This window comes from Callorhinus ursinus, unplaced genomic scaffold (assembly GCF_003265705.2).
Source record: "Callorhinus ursinus isolate GAN/ISIS: 27379988/994484 unplaced genomic scaffold, GSC_fseal_2.0 scaffold25, whole genome shotgun sequence".
Lineage (NCBI taxonomy): Eukaryota > Metazoa > Chordata > Mammalia > Carnivora > Otariidae > Callorhinus > Callorhinus ursinus.
In genome coordinates, this window is record NW_027397087.1 from 16671124 (window position 1) to 16685994 (window position 14871).

Consider the following 14871-nt stretch of genomic DNA (forward strand, 5'->3'; position numbering starts at 1 on the left):
ACCCTGGGATCATGACCTGAACCCAAAGCAGACGCTTAACAAGGTACCCCTAAAGAGTCTTGTTTCTTACACTCTTTCTGCCACCCCACCATGAGAGACTCTTGATTGGTTAATTCATTCTTATGGTTTCTCTTTTTCTCCATCACCTCACATTCCTGGTGTCCTCTCTCTGAGATGGTCTCCAGAGAACTTCACATTCTTCTCCCTGTCTTTGGTTCCTACTCCCAAACTCAGCTCTGGGTTGGTGTTTTTGTTTGTTTTTTAATACTCAAATTCATCAAGGTGCTCAGCAGAAAAAAAACAAAACACGCAAAAAACCTCCAACAACCAACTTCTTTCTTAAGATCCACCTTCAAAGGAGATGCAATTGTTTTCTTAGTTATGAAAAGTTAGCTAAGGTTAGTAGTTCTAAGCAGTACAGTATATTTCATATCGTTATCAGTCTTAAATCTTTTGGGAAAACAGTGCATAGCTTAGGTATAAAAGAACTACCATATTTTTGTGGGTATTTCATTGTAACAGAAAGGAAATTAACATTTATTGAAAGACTACTATATGTGAAGCACTATATTTATAAATTACATATTTACTGGACCCCTATCTGGCAGCCACTTTTACTTAAGGCACTTCCTAGACCTCACCCTCCAGTTTTCCCATCCATGAAACATCTGGTCTGTCCCTGGGGAATTTGTGACCATGGTCAGCAACTCCGTCCACGCAACTTAATGTTTACAGATAATTGGAGCATCCAATCACTTTTGTCTAAGAGAGTACAAAGATCACCTTGCGAGAAAGTTCAGACCTCTTGTTTTTTTTTGTTTGTTTGTTTCTTTTAAATTTTTTTAAAGATTTATTTATTTTGAGAGAGTGAGAATGAGAGAGAGAGAGCACATGCGAGGAGGGAGGGTTAGAGGGAGAAGCCGGCTCCTCGCTGAGCAGGGAGCCCGATGCGGAACTCGATCCCGGGACTCCAGGATCATGACCTGAGCCGAAGGCAGTCGCTTAACCGACTGGCCACCCAGGTGCCCCTCTTGTTTTGTAAGACTGGGCCTTTAACTGGTGTTAAAATGCGTATATATAATGTGTTTTAGAATCATGTTCCCTTTTTGACTAGAGGCGTGGCTTCGGAGAAGGTTAACTTTCAGCCAGAATTTGAGGGGCTTCAAATCCCTTTTCTAGTCCTAAATCTCCACTCTGAAGAGTAAAATACGTAGTAGGTAACAGACACGAGTCCCTGCTTCCTCCGCGGCAAAGGCCAGGATGCGAATAACACCAGGGTCATCGAACAGGCCCGGACAAACGCTAGGCCAACGCGACCGGCGGGAAAGCGCACGGAAGCTTAGTCTAGCCGGGGCCCTGCCCTCGCCGCCCACCCAAAACGTCCTTTTTATCCCTCCCACCTCCCTGGTGTGAGCAAGACTGCGGAAGAGGAAGTAGTCACTGGCGGGCGGGGGCGCGCGCGCTCGCAGCCCCGCCTCTCCATGACGTCGAAGACGCGACGCGTCGCAACGCAGTGCAAACTGGGAAAAGGGGATGAGCTGGGCTGGTTTCCGTCGGGGTAGCGAAGGCTAATTCTTCTTCGAGTTGGTGGAAGATGGGCCTTTGGAGAGGAGGCCGGCGATAGTCAAGCGCGGCCGGCGCCACGGTGAGTGTAGTTCTGGGTCCTGGCCTTTGTTCCTCAGGAAGCCGTCTGCATTGAACACCTTTTCTTTTCACAAGCTGCTCGTCACCGGGGAGACAGGTCCTTTCCGACAACCCTGAACATAGAATCGGCTTTTAGAGGAAGGGCCCAACCTCGAGTCTTTCCCGCTGCCTCCCCAGGGTTGTCCAGTGAGTTTCGTGTAGTTTTTTCAGGTTTTCCGGTCTTAGAAGGTGGCCTTGACGATCCCTCGTTCTTCTTCAACACTTAGACCCGACTTTGACCTCCTTCCTCTGGCCTCCGTTTTCTGATTTTCTGCTATCGAGCTACAGTCCCAGGCCTTTAATACAGCCCCTTACAGTGTTTCCCAGTACCTTCTCTGTCTCAGTCAAACTTAGTTTTAGTGAAGTCCAAGTATGAGTTTAAAGAACCTATAAGCTCAGTTAAAACTATGACTTCCCTAAATAAAAGCTTTTCTTTGCTAAAATGTGGCCTCTCCTAGAGTTGTGGGACAAGTAAATTTCACCTCCACAGAACCCTGAATCGCAGTGATGTTCATTTATACATAAAGCTGCAGATTACACTTTGGATTTAATTCTTTTCTCCAGTTTATTCTGTGACCTTGAAGCAAGTCACTTAATCACTAACAAAATATTTACCTGAAGGAATTTAATATTTCTTAAGCACCCTGAGGGTTTCAGATGAAAGGGATGTTACTGTTTCTGAATCTGCCAGCAGTGTTAGTTTTGTATATCTTTTGCTGAAGCCATTAAAAATGTCAAGTGGTATTTGTTAAGGAACTGTACCTGTTCTAGGCCTGCTCTGTGGCTTTGCTATGTAAGCAGATTTTGCATCTCAACATTCTGCTTAACGTTCATTGTTGAATGTCTTTCCTGATGGATTTAGATAGTTTGTCATGACTCCACAGTACTGGGCCATTTTATCTGAAAGGTGATGTAGGTTGTGCTATGCCTTTATCCTATTGCAGTGGCTGCCTTGAAATGTGTATTCTTTTTCTTGTGACACATTGGGTACATCTTTAAAATTAGATAGTAGGAACCTTATAGTAAAACAACAGTTTGTTATTAATGACATAAATATGCATTAATTGCACATAAGTGTGTAGGTATGTATCGTATTCTTTGAGAAAACAATGCATGAGAAAAACTAACAAAAAACATTTTAAAGGTGTCTTTTTAGTATTTAACTTTATATATTACTTGACCTTTAATAATCATTATAACTATTTGTTTATTAATATGAACATATCAGGAAAGATCCAAAATGGTTTTTGTAAAGTAAGACAGTTGGAAAATAAATCCAGCACATCAAATTTTTTTCCATAAAATGTCTGGCATTATATTTTCATTATGAATTTTTCTACATGAAGATGCAGTTATTTTTGTAGAGATTAGAGGAAAAATGTGCCCATCAAATATGAGTTGCTAATCTTATTGGGTATACTTAAGGAAACTTTTTTTTTTAATCGTCGTTATTGTCCCAATTACCTATTGATACATAACAAATCACTCCAAACAAAGTAGCTTCAAACTGTTATGTTTTATCTGTTATATTTCTGTGGGCTAACTGGAGTCAGCTGGTTGGTTCTCACTTAGAGTTTCATGCATTTGTGGTCAGATAGGCAGCCAGGGTTGAAGTCATCTGAAAGCTTAACTGAGTTGGACATCCAAGATGGCTCATTTGCATGAATGGCAGTTGATGTTGGCTGGTAGTTCAGCTAGGGATGTCATCTGGAGCACCTATGCATGACCTCTTCATGGGGCTTGGACTTTCGTAGCATGAGTTTGAGTTTCAAAAGCAAGTTATGTTAATGCCTTAATAGTTGGTTTAATATTTATCTGGTCTCTCTGTGGACCTAATCTCTACTTACATATTTACATCTCTATCAAGACATCTTTAGATGTTACTTTTGCATACATGTTTAAAATTTCCTGTGAATCAATGATTCTTATTTGGTAGTAATTTGCCCACCAGGGGACATTCAGCAATGTCTGGAGACATTTTTGGTTGTCACAGCTGGAGGGGGATGAATTACTACCGGCATCTAGTGGGTAGAGGCCAGGGGTGCTGCTAAATATCCTGCAATGCACGGGGCAGCCTCCTATAACAAAGTTTTATCTGGTTCAAAATAAGAATAGTGCCAGGTTGAGAGATGCTGCTTGTACACTGATCAGTTTTTTAAACTAGTGTTGGTTTGTTGTTGTTGTTGTTAAACAGCACTACCGTTCTATGTGTGTGTACACACCAGAGAAGATTTTCTGTCTCAGTCTGTTCTGTTACACAAGCATATTTCTGCCTTTTTGTGTTCTCTTTTTCAGTGGCCTGCTGGTTATTCTTATCCAAAGTATTATTCCTTGTTCCTATTTCCTTCAAATCCGTCTTGCATATCCCCACTTTGACCCGACCTGAGGTATCATTTTCCCCTTTGAGAACTGGCTTGTTGCCTGTTGAATAAATTATAAACAATTCTTGATGGCTTCAGAAGCCCTCCATAATATGACTCAATCTCCTTACCTAATATAATTTATTGTTAGCCAACAGTTATTAAGTGTTGACAATAAGGACTGAGGTCAGTGCTAGGGATCTAGCATGTCAGAGTAGTGACATGTAAGGAAGATATGTACTCGGAGTCCCTTGATCAAATTGATTATTTCCCTGTACTGATGGTCCCCAACTTAATATGGTTTGACCTAGGATTTTTCAACTTTATGATTGTGTAAAAGTGATACACGCTCAGTAGAAACTGTACTTCAGATTTTGAATTTTGATCTTTTCTCAGGCAGCAGTATGTGGTACTGGGCAGTGACAGTGAGCCACAGTGCCCAGTCAGCCATGTGATGGCGGGGGTGAGCAACTGATAGACTTCCAGCTATTCTGTTTTTCACTTTCAGTATAGTATTCAATAAATTACATGAGATATTAACACTTTATAATAAAATAGGCTTTGTGATAGATGGTTTTGCCCAACTATTGGCTAAGGAAGTGTCCTGAGCATGTTTAAGGTAGGCTAGGCTAAGCTGTGATGTTTGTTGGATTAGGTATATTAATGTATTTTTGACTTAATGGTATTTTCAACTTCTTATGGATTTATTGGGACATAACCCCTTCATGAATTGAGAAGGATCTGTAATCCCTATAGTAGTCCTTATTTTTCTCATTGCCTTCTGGTACTTAATTCCTCATTTTGTGTCTTTGTTCATGTTGGCTTCCTTTTCTGGAATACCCTCCTTTCTCACTCAATTCATAACTAAATCTTATCCTTAGGGCTAGTTTTTGTCTCTGCCTCATCACATCATCATGAGCACTTCATACTTATGAGGGTCTTAAAACCTAGTCATAATTGTCATTTGGTTGAAATACTATACTAAGGCAATGACACAGATTGTACATACTATAGAATTTAGACCAAGAAATGAACTCCCCATAGCTGGGACCATCAAGGATGAAAGAAGTGGAACTTAAGTTGGTCCTTGAAGGAAGAGGGACCAGCACCAAAGAGAGTGCACTCTAGGCTGGATGAAGCTACACCAAATTTTCTCCTTCTTTTGGGGCACCTGGGTGGCTCAGTTGGTTAAGCGTCTGCCTTCGGCTCAGATCATGATCCCAGGGTCCTGAGATCGAGCCCCGCATCAGGCTGCCTGCTCTGCGGGAAGCCTACTTCTCCCTCTCCCACTCTCCCCCTGCTTGTGTTCCCTCTCTCGCTGTCTTCTTCTGTCAAATGAATAAATAAAAATCTTTTTTTTAAAGATTTTATTTATTTGACATAGAGCACAAGCAGGAAGAGCAGCTGAGGGAGAAGCAGGCTCCCTGCTGAGCAAGGAGCCCGATGCGGAACTCAATCCCAGGGCCCTGGGATCATAACCTGAACCAAAGGCAGACGCTTAACCGACTGAGCCACCCAGGCATCCCTGAATAAATAAAAATCTTTTTTCTTAAATTTATTTATTTGACAGAGGGAGACAGCAAGAGAGGGAACACAAGCAGGGGGAGTGGGAGGGAGAAGAAGGCCTCCCGCCGAGCAGGGAGCCCGATGCGGGGCTCGATCCCAGGACCCTGGGATCACGACCTGAGGCGAAGGCAGACGCTTAACGACTGAGGCACCCAGGCGCCCCAATAAATAAAAATCTTAAAAAAAATGTTCTCGGGGTGCCTGGGTGCCTCAGTTGTTAAGCATCTGCCTTCGCCTCAGGTCGTGATCCCAGGGTCCTGGGTTCGAGCCCCGCATCGGGCTCCCTGCTCAACGGGAAGCCTGCTTCTCCCTCTCCCGACTCCCCCTGCTTGTGTTCCCTCTCTTGCAGTGTCTCTCTCTGTCAAATAAATAAATAAAATCTTTTAAAAAAAATGTTCTCCTTTTTTTGACTTCCCAGTGACTGGAGTCACATACTAATATACAGTGTAGCAATTAATTGTTGGCGTATTATTAATAGGTATTAGTTTGGTTTTGGTAACTAAACTAAGACATTTGGATCAGAAGCCCTATGGTACTCTCTTTATCCCCTAGAACAATGTCACTCAAAGTAGCCAATCTGTGTTATAGGCTTGAAGCTTGTACCACAGTATAAATTAGTGGACTGCTTTCTTCACAGAGAAGGTCTTGCTACTAGTGTGCTTAATGGATTTACATCTGTCATAAATTTCTTATTTTATCACAGACTGGTAACAGTTCCCCAGCTGTCTCTGGTCTGTGGGCCACACTTGAAGTAGCATTGCTCTGCAGAACTTTTACACTTTTTCAGTTGTAACCTGTAGTAAGAAATAACATTTTACATTTCAATCCAGTGTTATATGCATACACATACACAACCCAAACTGAAGTTTCATGAAACAGTACTTAACCTTACTATATGTGACATGCTCTGATATTTTCTCTTCAATTTTATTTTTTTAAATGCTGATTATGACCTTATGGATTTGGAAACACTGCCCTTGGGGCACCTGGGTGGCTCACTCGGTTAAGCATCAGACTCTTGGTTTCAACTCAGGTCATGACCTCAGGGTGGTGGGATCCAGCCTCCATGTGGAGCTCTGTGCTCAGTGGGGATTCTGCTTGGGATTCTCTCCCTCTCTCTCCATCTGTTCCTTCTCCCCCTCCCTCCCTCTCTTTTTCTCTGCCTCCCTCTCCTCTCAAATAAATAAATAAATCTTAAAAAACAAAAAAACACTGCTCTCACACAATTATTAGCTCAGTGCTAGACATATAGTAGATATTCAAAAAATACCAGAAGTTTTAGCAATGACTAATTCTTAAAAGGGTTGAGCCTTCTTAATACTTTAGGATTACTTTAAAATATTTCACGATTACTTACTTGTCTGTGGCATTTAAACTAGAATGAGTATAGGGTGCCTGGGTGACCAAAGCGACTGCCTTCGGCTCAGGTCATGATCCTGGAGTCCTGGGATCGAGTCCCACATCGGGCTTCCAGCTTGGCGGGAAGTCTACTTCTCCCTCTGACCCTCTCCCCTCTCATGCTATTTCTCTCTCTCTCTCAAATAAATAAATAAATAAATAAAATCTTAAAAAAAAACTAAAATGAGTATAGATTGGATTATGTGAAATTTAAGGCAATCAGAAGATATAATGAGTGCTGTTGCTGTTTAAGGGGAGAGAGGGACTGAGATGATGGATGCCCAATGGAGACAAACTTTGTTCTACTTTCAGCATTGCCAAGGACCTAGGCAGTGGCTGGTGTGAAGCCCTAGTTAAGATATCAGGACCAGTTTGACCACAAACCTCAGTCTTCACCTTTTTACTTTTTAGTCTTCACTCTGGTTCAAGTCATCTATCTTTACTCTTTCTCTTGGGAAGAATCAGAAGGCTGTCATAAACAGGGGGATACATACGCCTTCCTTCCCCCCCCCATTTTGTTAACTAATTTTCAGCACTGTCTGGATTTCACTTTTGGAGCATTGCTGTGTGACTAAAGCTGAAGTATTTAAGATTTACACATCTTAAGAAAATTATTTTTTTTAGAAGAACTTTAATTTTTCTCACATATACTTTTTTATTTTTTAACACACAATCCTTTTTGAAGCATAACAGTTTTAATAGGTTGTATGTTATATTCAGTTCTAGATATAAGCAAGTAGGTTCTATTGAACATTCTTTTATAAGTATCAGTAGGATTGTTACAACAACAAAAAACTGCTGCTGCTCTTTTCCTTGTTTTTACTGTTGCAGCCAAAATAAATTGTGAATTCATTCAGTCATATATTTTATGTCAACCTATTTTGAAATCTTTAAAGGCAAAGTGCAGCAGAATGACTGATCAAGAATTTAACACATTAAATTTCACATAGATTTAAGTTGCATGTGTATCCTTCTTTGCTTTCTCATTTGATTAGGGAAAATACCCTTTACACTGTACTTTGACTTCTGTAGAAATCTGTGATTGTAGAGGCTGAAACAGCAATTAAGGCAATGCTGTAAGTATTTTTAACACCAGGCATCTTATTCGACAGTGAAACTTATATAATTTTGTAAATGAAAATGAAAACAACTGTGGTCCTTTGATAACAATATCAGAGAAAATTGTTACTTATTTCAGCTGTTCTCAAAAATCATATAAGGACAGGAGAGTCTGGCTGGTTCAGGTCAGTAGAGCGTGCTGCTCTTGATCTTGGCATTGTAAGTTTGAGCTTCACATTGGATGTAGAGATTACTGAGGGGCACCTGGGTGGCTCAGTCAGTTGAGCTTCTGACTCTTGATTTCAGCTCAGGTCATGATTTCACGGTTTTGAGATCAAGCCCTGTATCGGGCTCTGCACTCAGCATGGAGTCTGTTTGTCCCTCTCTCTGCTCCTTCCCCCCTGCTCGTGCTTCCTCTCTCCCTCTCTCTCTCTCTAATATAAATAAATAAAAATCTTTAAAAAAAATCAACTAAGGATACAAAAGTTAACTTTAAACTGTCAGTAAAAAGTTTGTCACTATAATCTTATACCTTCCCTCCATGTGTCTAATCATTAGCCAAGTCCTCTATCTTTGCAGTGTCTCATGTATCTGCCTCCTTCATTCCATCTCTCCTGCCCTAGTTCTGACCTTCATCATCTCTCCTTAGGATCATTATCATAGATTACTAGTGTCTTTCTTGTCTTGTCTTTTAAAGCCTAACTCTAGCATTTCAGTTTGGATCACATAACTCTTCTTCAGAATCTTATGGTTTTCTGTTACGTTTAGAAAACAAAGTAAATGCTTTATTGTGACATTTAAGGTCTTGTATTTTCTGTTCCCAGACTATTTTTTCAGGCTTTCCTATCTAGTAGATCTTTGCTCATTCTCTGTATTGGCTAGTTCCTCAAGATGTTCTTTACTCTCTTGGTTTTTTTCCCTCATACAGTACCTCTTCTCTATCAAAAACCTTCTCCTACCAAGATTCACATAAATGTTGTCTTTTCCAAGATCCCTCTAGTCATACTTAATCTTTCTTCTTAATTTGTCTTATTGTACGTTATTTATAACTCTTTAGAGTTAGATATCTTACTGTGTTGTATTACCACTGCTTACAACTTTTTCTTTCACATTAGTTTTTTTATTTTTTTTAAAGATTTTATTTATTTGAGAGAGAGAGAATGAGAGATAGAGAGCATGAGAGGGAAGAGGGTCAGAGGGAGAAGCAGACTCCCTGCTGAGCAAGGAGCCCGATGTGGGACTCGATCCCGGGACTCCAGGATCATGACCTGAGCCGAAGGCAGTCGCTTAACCAACTGAGCCACCCAGGCGCCCTCACATTAGTTTTTTTTAAACTTTTTGGGGAAAGATATCATATCTAATCTTTGAGTTCCTGGAAGCACAATGTCTTCTATACAGCAGGATATCTGTGAATGTTTGAATTTAATTTAACCTTGAGGTAGGTAATGGTTTACAATTTTAAGTTACCTAGGTAGCACATGTAGTTTTTATATTAGTTTTTCAAGGAGCCAAGCTTTAAAGGTAAACATGAGAAACAGATTCACCTGAGAATATATTCTAGACCTTTATTTTAGAAGGTTCAAATCAATAGCTTTCTTTCCCCAGCCAAGAAACCTAATTGTCATGAATCTACAAAATAGACTCTGACTTTTTGAACATACATTCTGTGGTTAGACCACTAGCACTTGTGACCCAGATAGAGGATAGAATTGGAAAAACAGATACTTTCAGACTGGTACCTGGCTAATCTGCCTAATTCTGGCTTCAGTCCCTGTCTTAGTACACTTAGTAGTATCACCAACAAAAAGTGATTGGGCTTTTGGGGAATTACCTTTCAAGAGGTAGCCTGTATCAGGGGAGCAAATGTTGGCTTTCTGTTGGTTAAGTAAGCTTCAGATCTTAGCTGAACTAGTTGAGAGCAGAAAAGTCAAGAGTAGTTCTTGTTACTGTTACCTTACTGTCTTCTGGCCCTCATTAATAGTCCCAACTCCAATGTCCCCTGCCTCTACCACAGGTTTCCTTAAACACCTTCCCAAAGAGTTAGTTTCTTGACCTTACATTGCTTTCCCTTAGTCAAATGTATTTCTCCTCAACTGTTGCTTCTTATTATTTCAGTAGAAATCATGTTCCTGGAGAACCATCCCACTCTATCCCAGCATTCTCTTTTTTATTGCCAGTTTGTTGTTGTTGTTAAGTTATCTACAGCCTGCTTCCATTTCTTTATTCCTTAATCCTCATGTTCTTGCTTCCATTCACACCACTGTATGGAAGCTGTCTGTACTCCAAAAGTTTTATGTATCAGGCTCTTCCAATATTCCAAATATATATATATTTTTTTATTTTATTTCTTTATTTGAGAGAGAGTGTGAGCACAAGTGGGCAGAAAGTCAGAGGAAGAGAGAGAAACAGACTCACTGCTGAGCAGGGAGCCCAGTGCGGGACTCGATCCCAGGACCCTGGGATCAAGACCTGAGCCAAAGGCAGTTGCTTAACCACTGAGCCACCCAGGTGTCCCCCAAATATATTTTTTAAATCAATATTTAAAAACATATTTTGTGTTTGCTTGTTTTACCCATGCTTCCTAACTTTCACATGTGTCTGGTATTTTCATGTTTATAAACAATTGCACATTTTTATTCATATTTGCATTGTTATACAATATAGTTAAGAGTTTTCTTTAAAAATTTTTATGAAATATATGTTATGTTACTTATATTCTTTTATATGTTATAAAGCATTATAGTAAAATGATTACCCTGTGATCACCTTTGAATGTGCCACCCAACTTGAGGAATAAAACCTTACTGGTATCCCTAAAGCTCCTTGTATGTGCCTCCTGATTACATCCTCTGCCTCTCCAGAAATAGAATTTTCTGTTTATCATTTCCTATCTGCCTTTATAGGTTTACCTTATTTGAATCCTTAGGCAATACACTGTTCAATTTAGTTTGTTTTTAAACTTTATACAAATGGTGTACATGCCCTACACGCCATATGTATTCCTGCTTTTTCACTCAGAGTTGAGGGGATAAGCAGGAGGTGAGAATATGGTGGGTGTGGGGAGGAGAGGGTGTTCTCTGGTCAAACTGTTTATCCTGTGACGTCAAGGACCATGTCTTACATACTTGTTGTATCTTTAACACATAGCTTAGTGTTTTTTGCAAATTAAGATACTCAGATGATGCTGTTGTCTCTGTAATTGTGAGGAAATCCAAGGGATCCCTATCATACTCTTTACTTAAAAGGAGCTCCAGTGGCGCAATCGGTTAGCGCGCGGTACTTATACTCTTTACTTAATGGGTGCTCTCAGCTGGTTTGGTGATGAATTGTTAATGAATTAGATATCTAACTAGAAGGACATATTTAATGTTTGTTGATCCATTGGGGGTGTAATGGTGTGGTCCAGAAGTTTTTTTCCTCTCCTATCACTATAGCTTTAGACACAGAACACAGCTGGGAGTGAAAAGTAGAAAGTACTTATGTATGAAATCACTGTCTCTAAATACATAGATCTGAAACTACTAAATAAAGTGTTTGACTAATCATGTTTGTAGACACATAGAGCAAGTATAGATGGAAAAAAATGAACATTGTAAAAATGTAACATATAGAGAAAAATAGCTAGGTTTGGTGACTAAGACAGTGGGTTAATTTCACAGGGTTAGAAGGGATGAGTTTCACATCACAAAGTATTAGTGTAAAACATGACTCAAATCAAAGCAAATCAGGGCACCTTTGGAGTTTCACATAAGTGAACAAATGCCTCCCTCCCCGCCAAGTTGTACCTTACTGAGCTTTTCAGGATTAGATATTTATGGATGACCATTCATCTAATAAAAGGGAATTGGTAAAATAAAGAGCATTAAGTTAATGAAGTGATAGGGAAAAAAAGTTATCTCTTAAATGCATTTATGTAACTACAGGCATACCTTGGAGGCATTATGAGTTCGGTTCCAGACCACTGCAATAGAAGAAATATCGAAATAAAAAGAATCAAATGATTTTTTTTGTTCTGCAGTGCATATAAAAGTTATGTTAACACTGTATTGTAGTCTAGTTAGTGTGTGATAGCATTATGTCTAAAAAAATGTACAGTCCTTAATTAAAAAAATACTTTGTTGCTGCCTGGAAAGATGGTGGAGTATGAGGACCCTAAGCACACCTTTTCCCAGGGGTACTACTAGATAATGCTCACATCAGCATAAATAATGCAGAAAACAATTTGAAGACTGGCAGAACAAACTCCACAACTAAAGATAGAGAAGAGGCCACATCAAAGATGGTAGGAAGGGCAAAGACACAGTTTGAGAGCAAAATGGCCTGCAGCTGTCTGTGGTGGGGAGGGAACTGGTGGTGAGAAGGGTGAAAAACAGACTTTCACACCAGGGAGCCCACAGGGAAGATGATTCCCCATAACCATTTGCTTTGAAAGTGAGAGGACCTGCATTTTTGGAGTTCCTACAACCAGTGGGACTTACCAGTTTGGAATTTTATTTTATTTATTTTTTATTTTTTAAAGATTTTATTTATTTATTTGACAGAGACACAGCAAGAGAGGGAACACAAGCAGGGAGAGTGGGAGAGGGAGAAGCAGGCTTCCCACAGACCAGGGAGCCCTACGTGGGGCTTGATCCCAGGACCCTGGGATCATGACCTGAGCCGAAGGCAGACGCTTAACTGACTGAGCCCCCCAGGTGCCCCCTCAGCCTGGAATTTTAAAAATCAGCAGGCTTGGTTCTGGAAGAGCCAGGAGGGCATTAGGAAGTTAAGTCCCCAACCTTGAAGAGACAGCACAACAAACAGCCTGCGGAGATACAGACTGGAAGCAGTAGTGAAAAATATTGGGGGCAAACAGGAGGGAGAGTAATTTACTCATCTCAGAGTGTGGCCTGGAGAGGCAGGGGATCACGGGGAGACCACATCAGGAGCAAAGGAGCTGGTACATGCCATTTCCTTCCCCTACCCCCCAGTATAAACACACTGCCAGCTGCAGGAACCAGCACAGCACCAACATTCACTACTTAACTTGCATACACCAAGCCCCAGCCCCACGCTTCAGCAGATCTGCCCTTCCCAGTCATACTTGGCTCAGTCTGGGCACTGCAGTCCCCCTGCCCTAGAATACTGGTGCAAACCCCACCAACACTTTTGTCTCTTGACCCTTGCATTTTGTGGAACCTCAGTTCTGCCAGCAGTAGTGGTACATCTCATTTTGCAAGCAGACCACCACACACCTTGTTAAAACGCACCCCACCCAGCCTGGGACCAAGCCCTGCCTACAACAGGCAAAGAGAGCCTCTGCTGACAACTGGACTGAAGGAAAAAGAGGCTAGTTCTCAACAATAGAGCACATATAACACACATAGGAGACACTTCCTGAAGCACCAGTCCCTGGGGAACAGGAGCCATCGCACACAGGGCACTACAGGACCTCTTCTTCATAAGGCTGTTATGACTTATGAAGAAGACTGTGAAGAGCAAGAGATGTAGCTGACTTTTCAAAAACACAGAAACACACAGAGTTAAACAAAATGAGGAGATATAGAAATGTCCCAAATGAAAGAACAAGACCAAACCACACCAAGAGTGTGGTAATATGCCTGATAGAAAATTTAAAGTAGGGGCGCCTGGGTGGCTCAGATGGTTAAGCATTTGCCTTCAGCTCAAGTCATGATCCCAGGGTCCTGGGATCGAGCCCTGCATTGGGCTCCCTGCTTGGCAGGGAGCCTGCCTCTCCCTCTCCCTCTACTGTTCCCCTGCTTGTGCTCTCTTGCTCTCTCCATCAAATAAATAATAAAATCTTTAAAAAAAGGAAAAAGAAAATTTAAAGTAATTTTCACAGAGATACTCACTGGACTTGAGAAAAGAGTGGAGGACATCAGTGAGACCCTTAACAAAGAGAGAAAAAAGAATCAGATATCAAGAACATAATAAATGAAATTAAAAATACACTTGATGGAATAAGTAGTAGGATAGATGAAGCAGAGAAATGAATTAATGACCTGGAAAACAGAATAATGGAAAGTAATCAAGCTGAGCAAAGTAGAGGAAAGAAAATTTTGTAAATTGAGAAGAGTCTTAAGAACTTGGTGACTCCATCAAAGTGTAATAACATTCACATTGTAGGGATCCCAGAAGAAGAAGAGATAAGGGGGCAGAAAATTTATTTGAAGAAATAGTAGCTGAAAACTTCCCTAATCTGGGGAAGGAAATATATCCAGATCTAGGAGACACAGAGATTGTCCCAAAAAATTCAATGCAAGGAGGTCCACCCCAAGACACATGGTAATTAAAAAAGCAAAAAGCAGGGGTGCCTGGATGGCTCAGTTGTTAAGCGCCTGCCTTCGGCTGAGGTCATGATCCCAGGGTCATGGGATCGAGCCCCACATTGGCCTCCCTGCTCTGTGGGAAGCCTGCTTCTCCCTCTCCCACTCCCCCTGCTTGTGTACCCTCTCTTGCTGTGTCTCTGTCAAATAAATAAGTAAATTTCCTTAAAAAAAAAAACAAAAACTAGTAATAAAAAATTTTAAAGCTGCAGAGAAAAGGGGAAAAAAGGGAAACCCCATAAGGCTATCAGCATATTTTACAGCAGAAACTTTTCAGGCCAGAAGAGAGTGGCATGATATATTCAAAGTGCCAAAAGGAAAAAATCTGCAGCCAACAGTACTCTATCCATCAAGACTATCGTTCAGAAGAGAAGGAGAGATAGAGTTTCTCAGACAAAACTGAAGGAGTTCATGAGCACTAAACCAGCTCAACAAGAAATATTAAAGGGAACTCACTGAGTGGAAAGGAAAGACCATGA

At 40.8% G+C, this 14871-nt stretch overlaps 1 protein-coding gene across 3 annotated transcripts in view; it reads left to right on the plus strand.

Moving 5' to 3' along the window:
• The first annotated feature begins 1522 nt into the window (after window positions 1-1522).
• USP8 (ubiquitin specific peptidase 8) overlaps window positions 1523-14871 on the plus strand; it is a 73461-nt gene continuing 60112 nt past the window's right edge. For all 3 annotated transcript variants that reach the window (XM_073876980.1, XM_025883695.2, XM_025883696.2), the window contains exon 1: window positions 1523-1645. The gene's annotated coding sequence lies outside the window, so the exon portion shown is untranslated. The remainder of the gene's footprint in view (window positions 1646-14871) is intronic.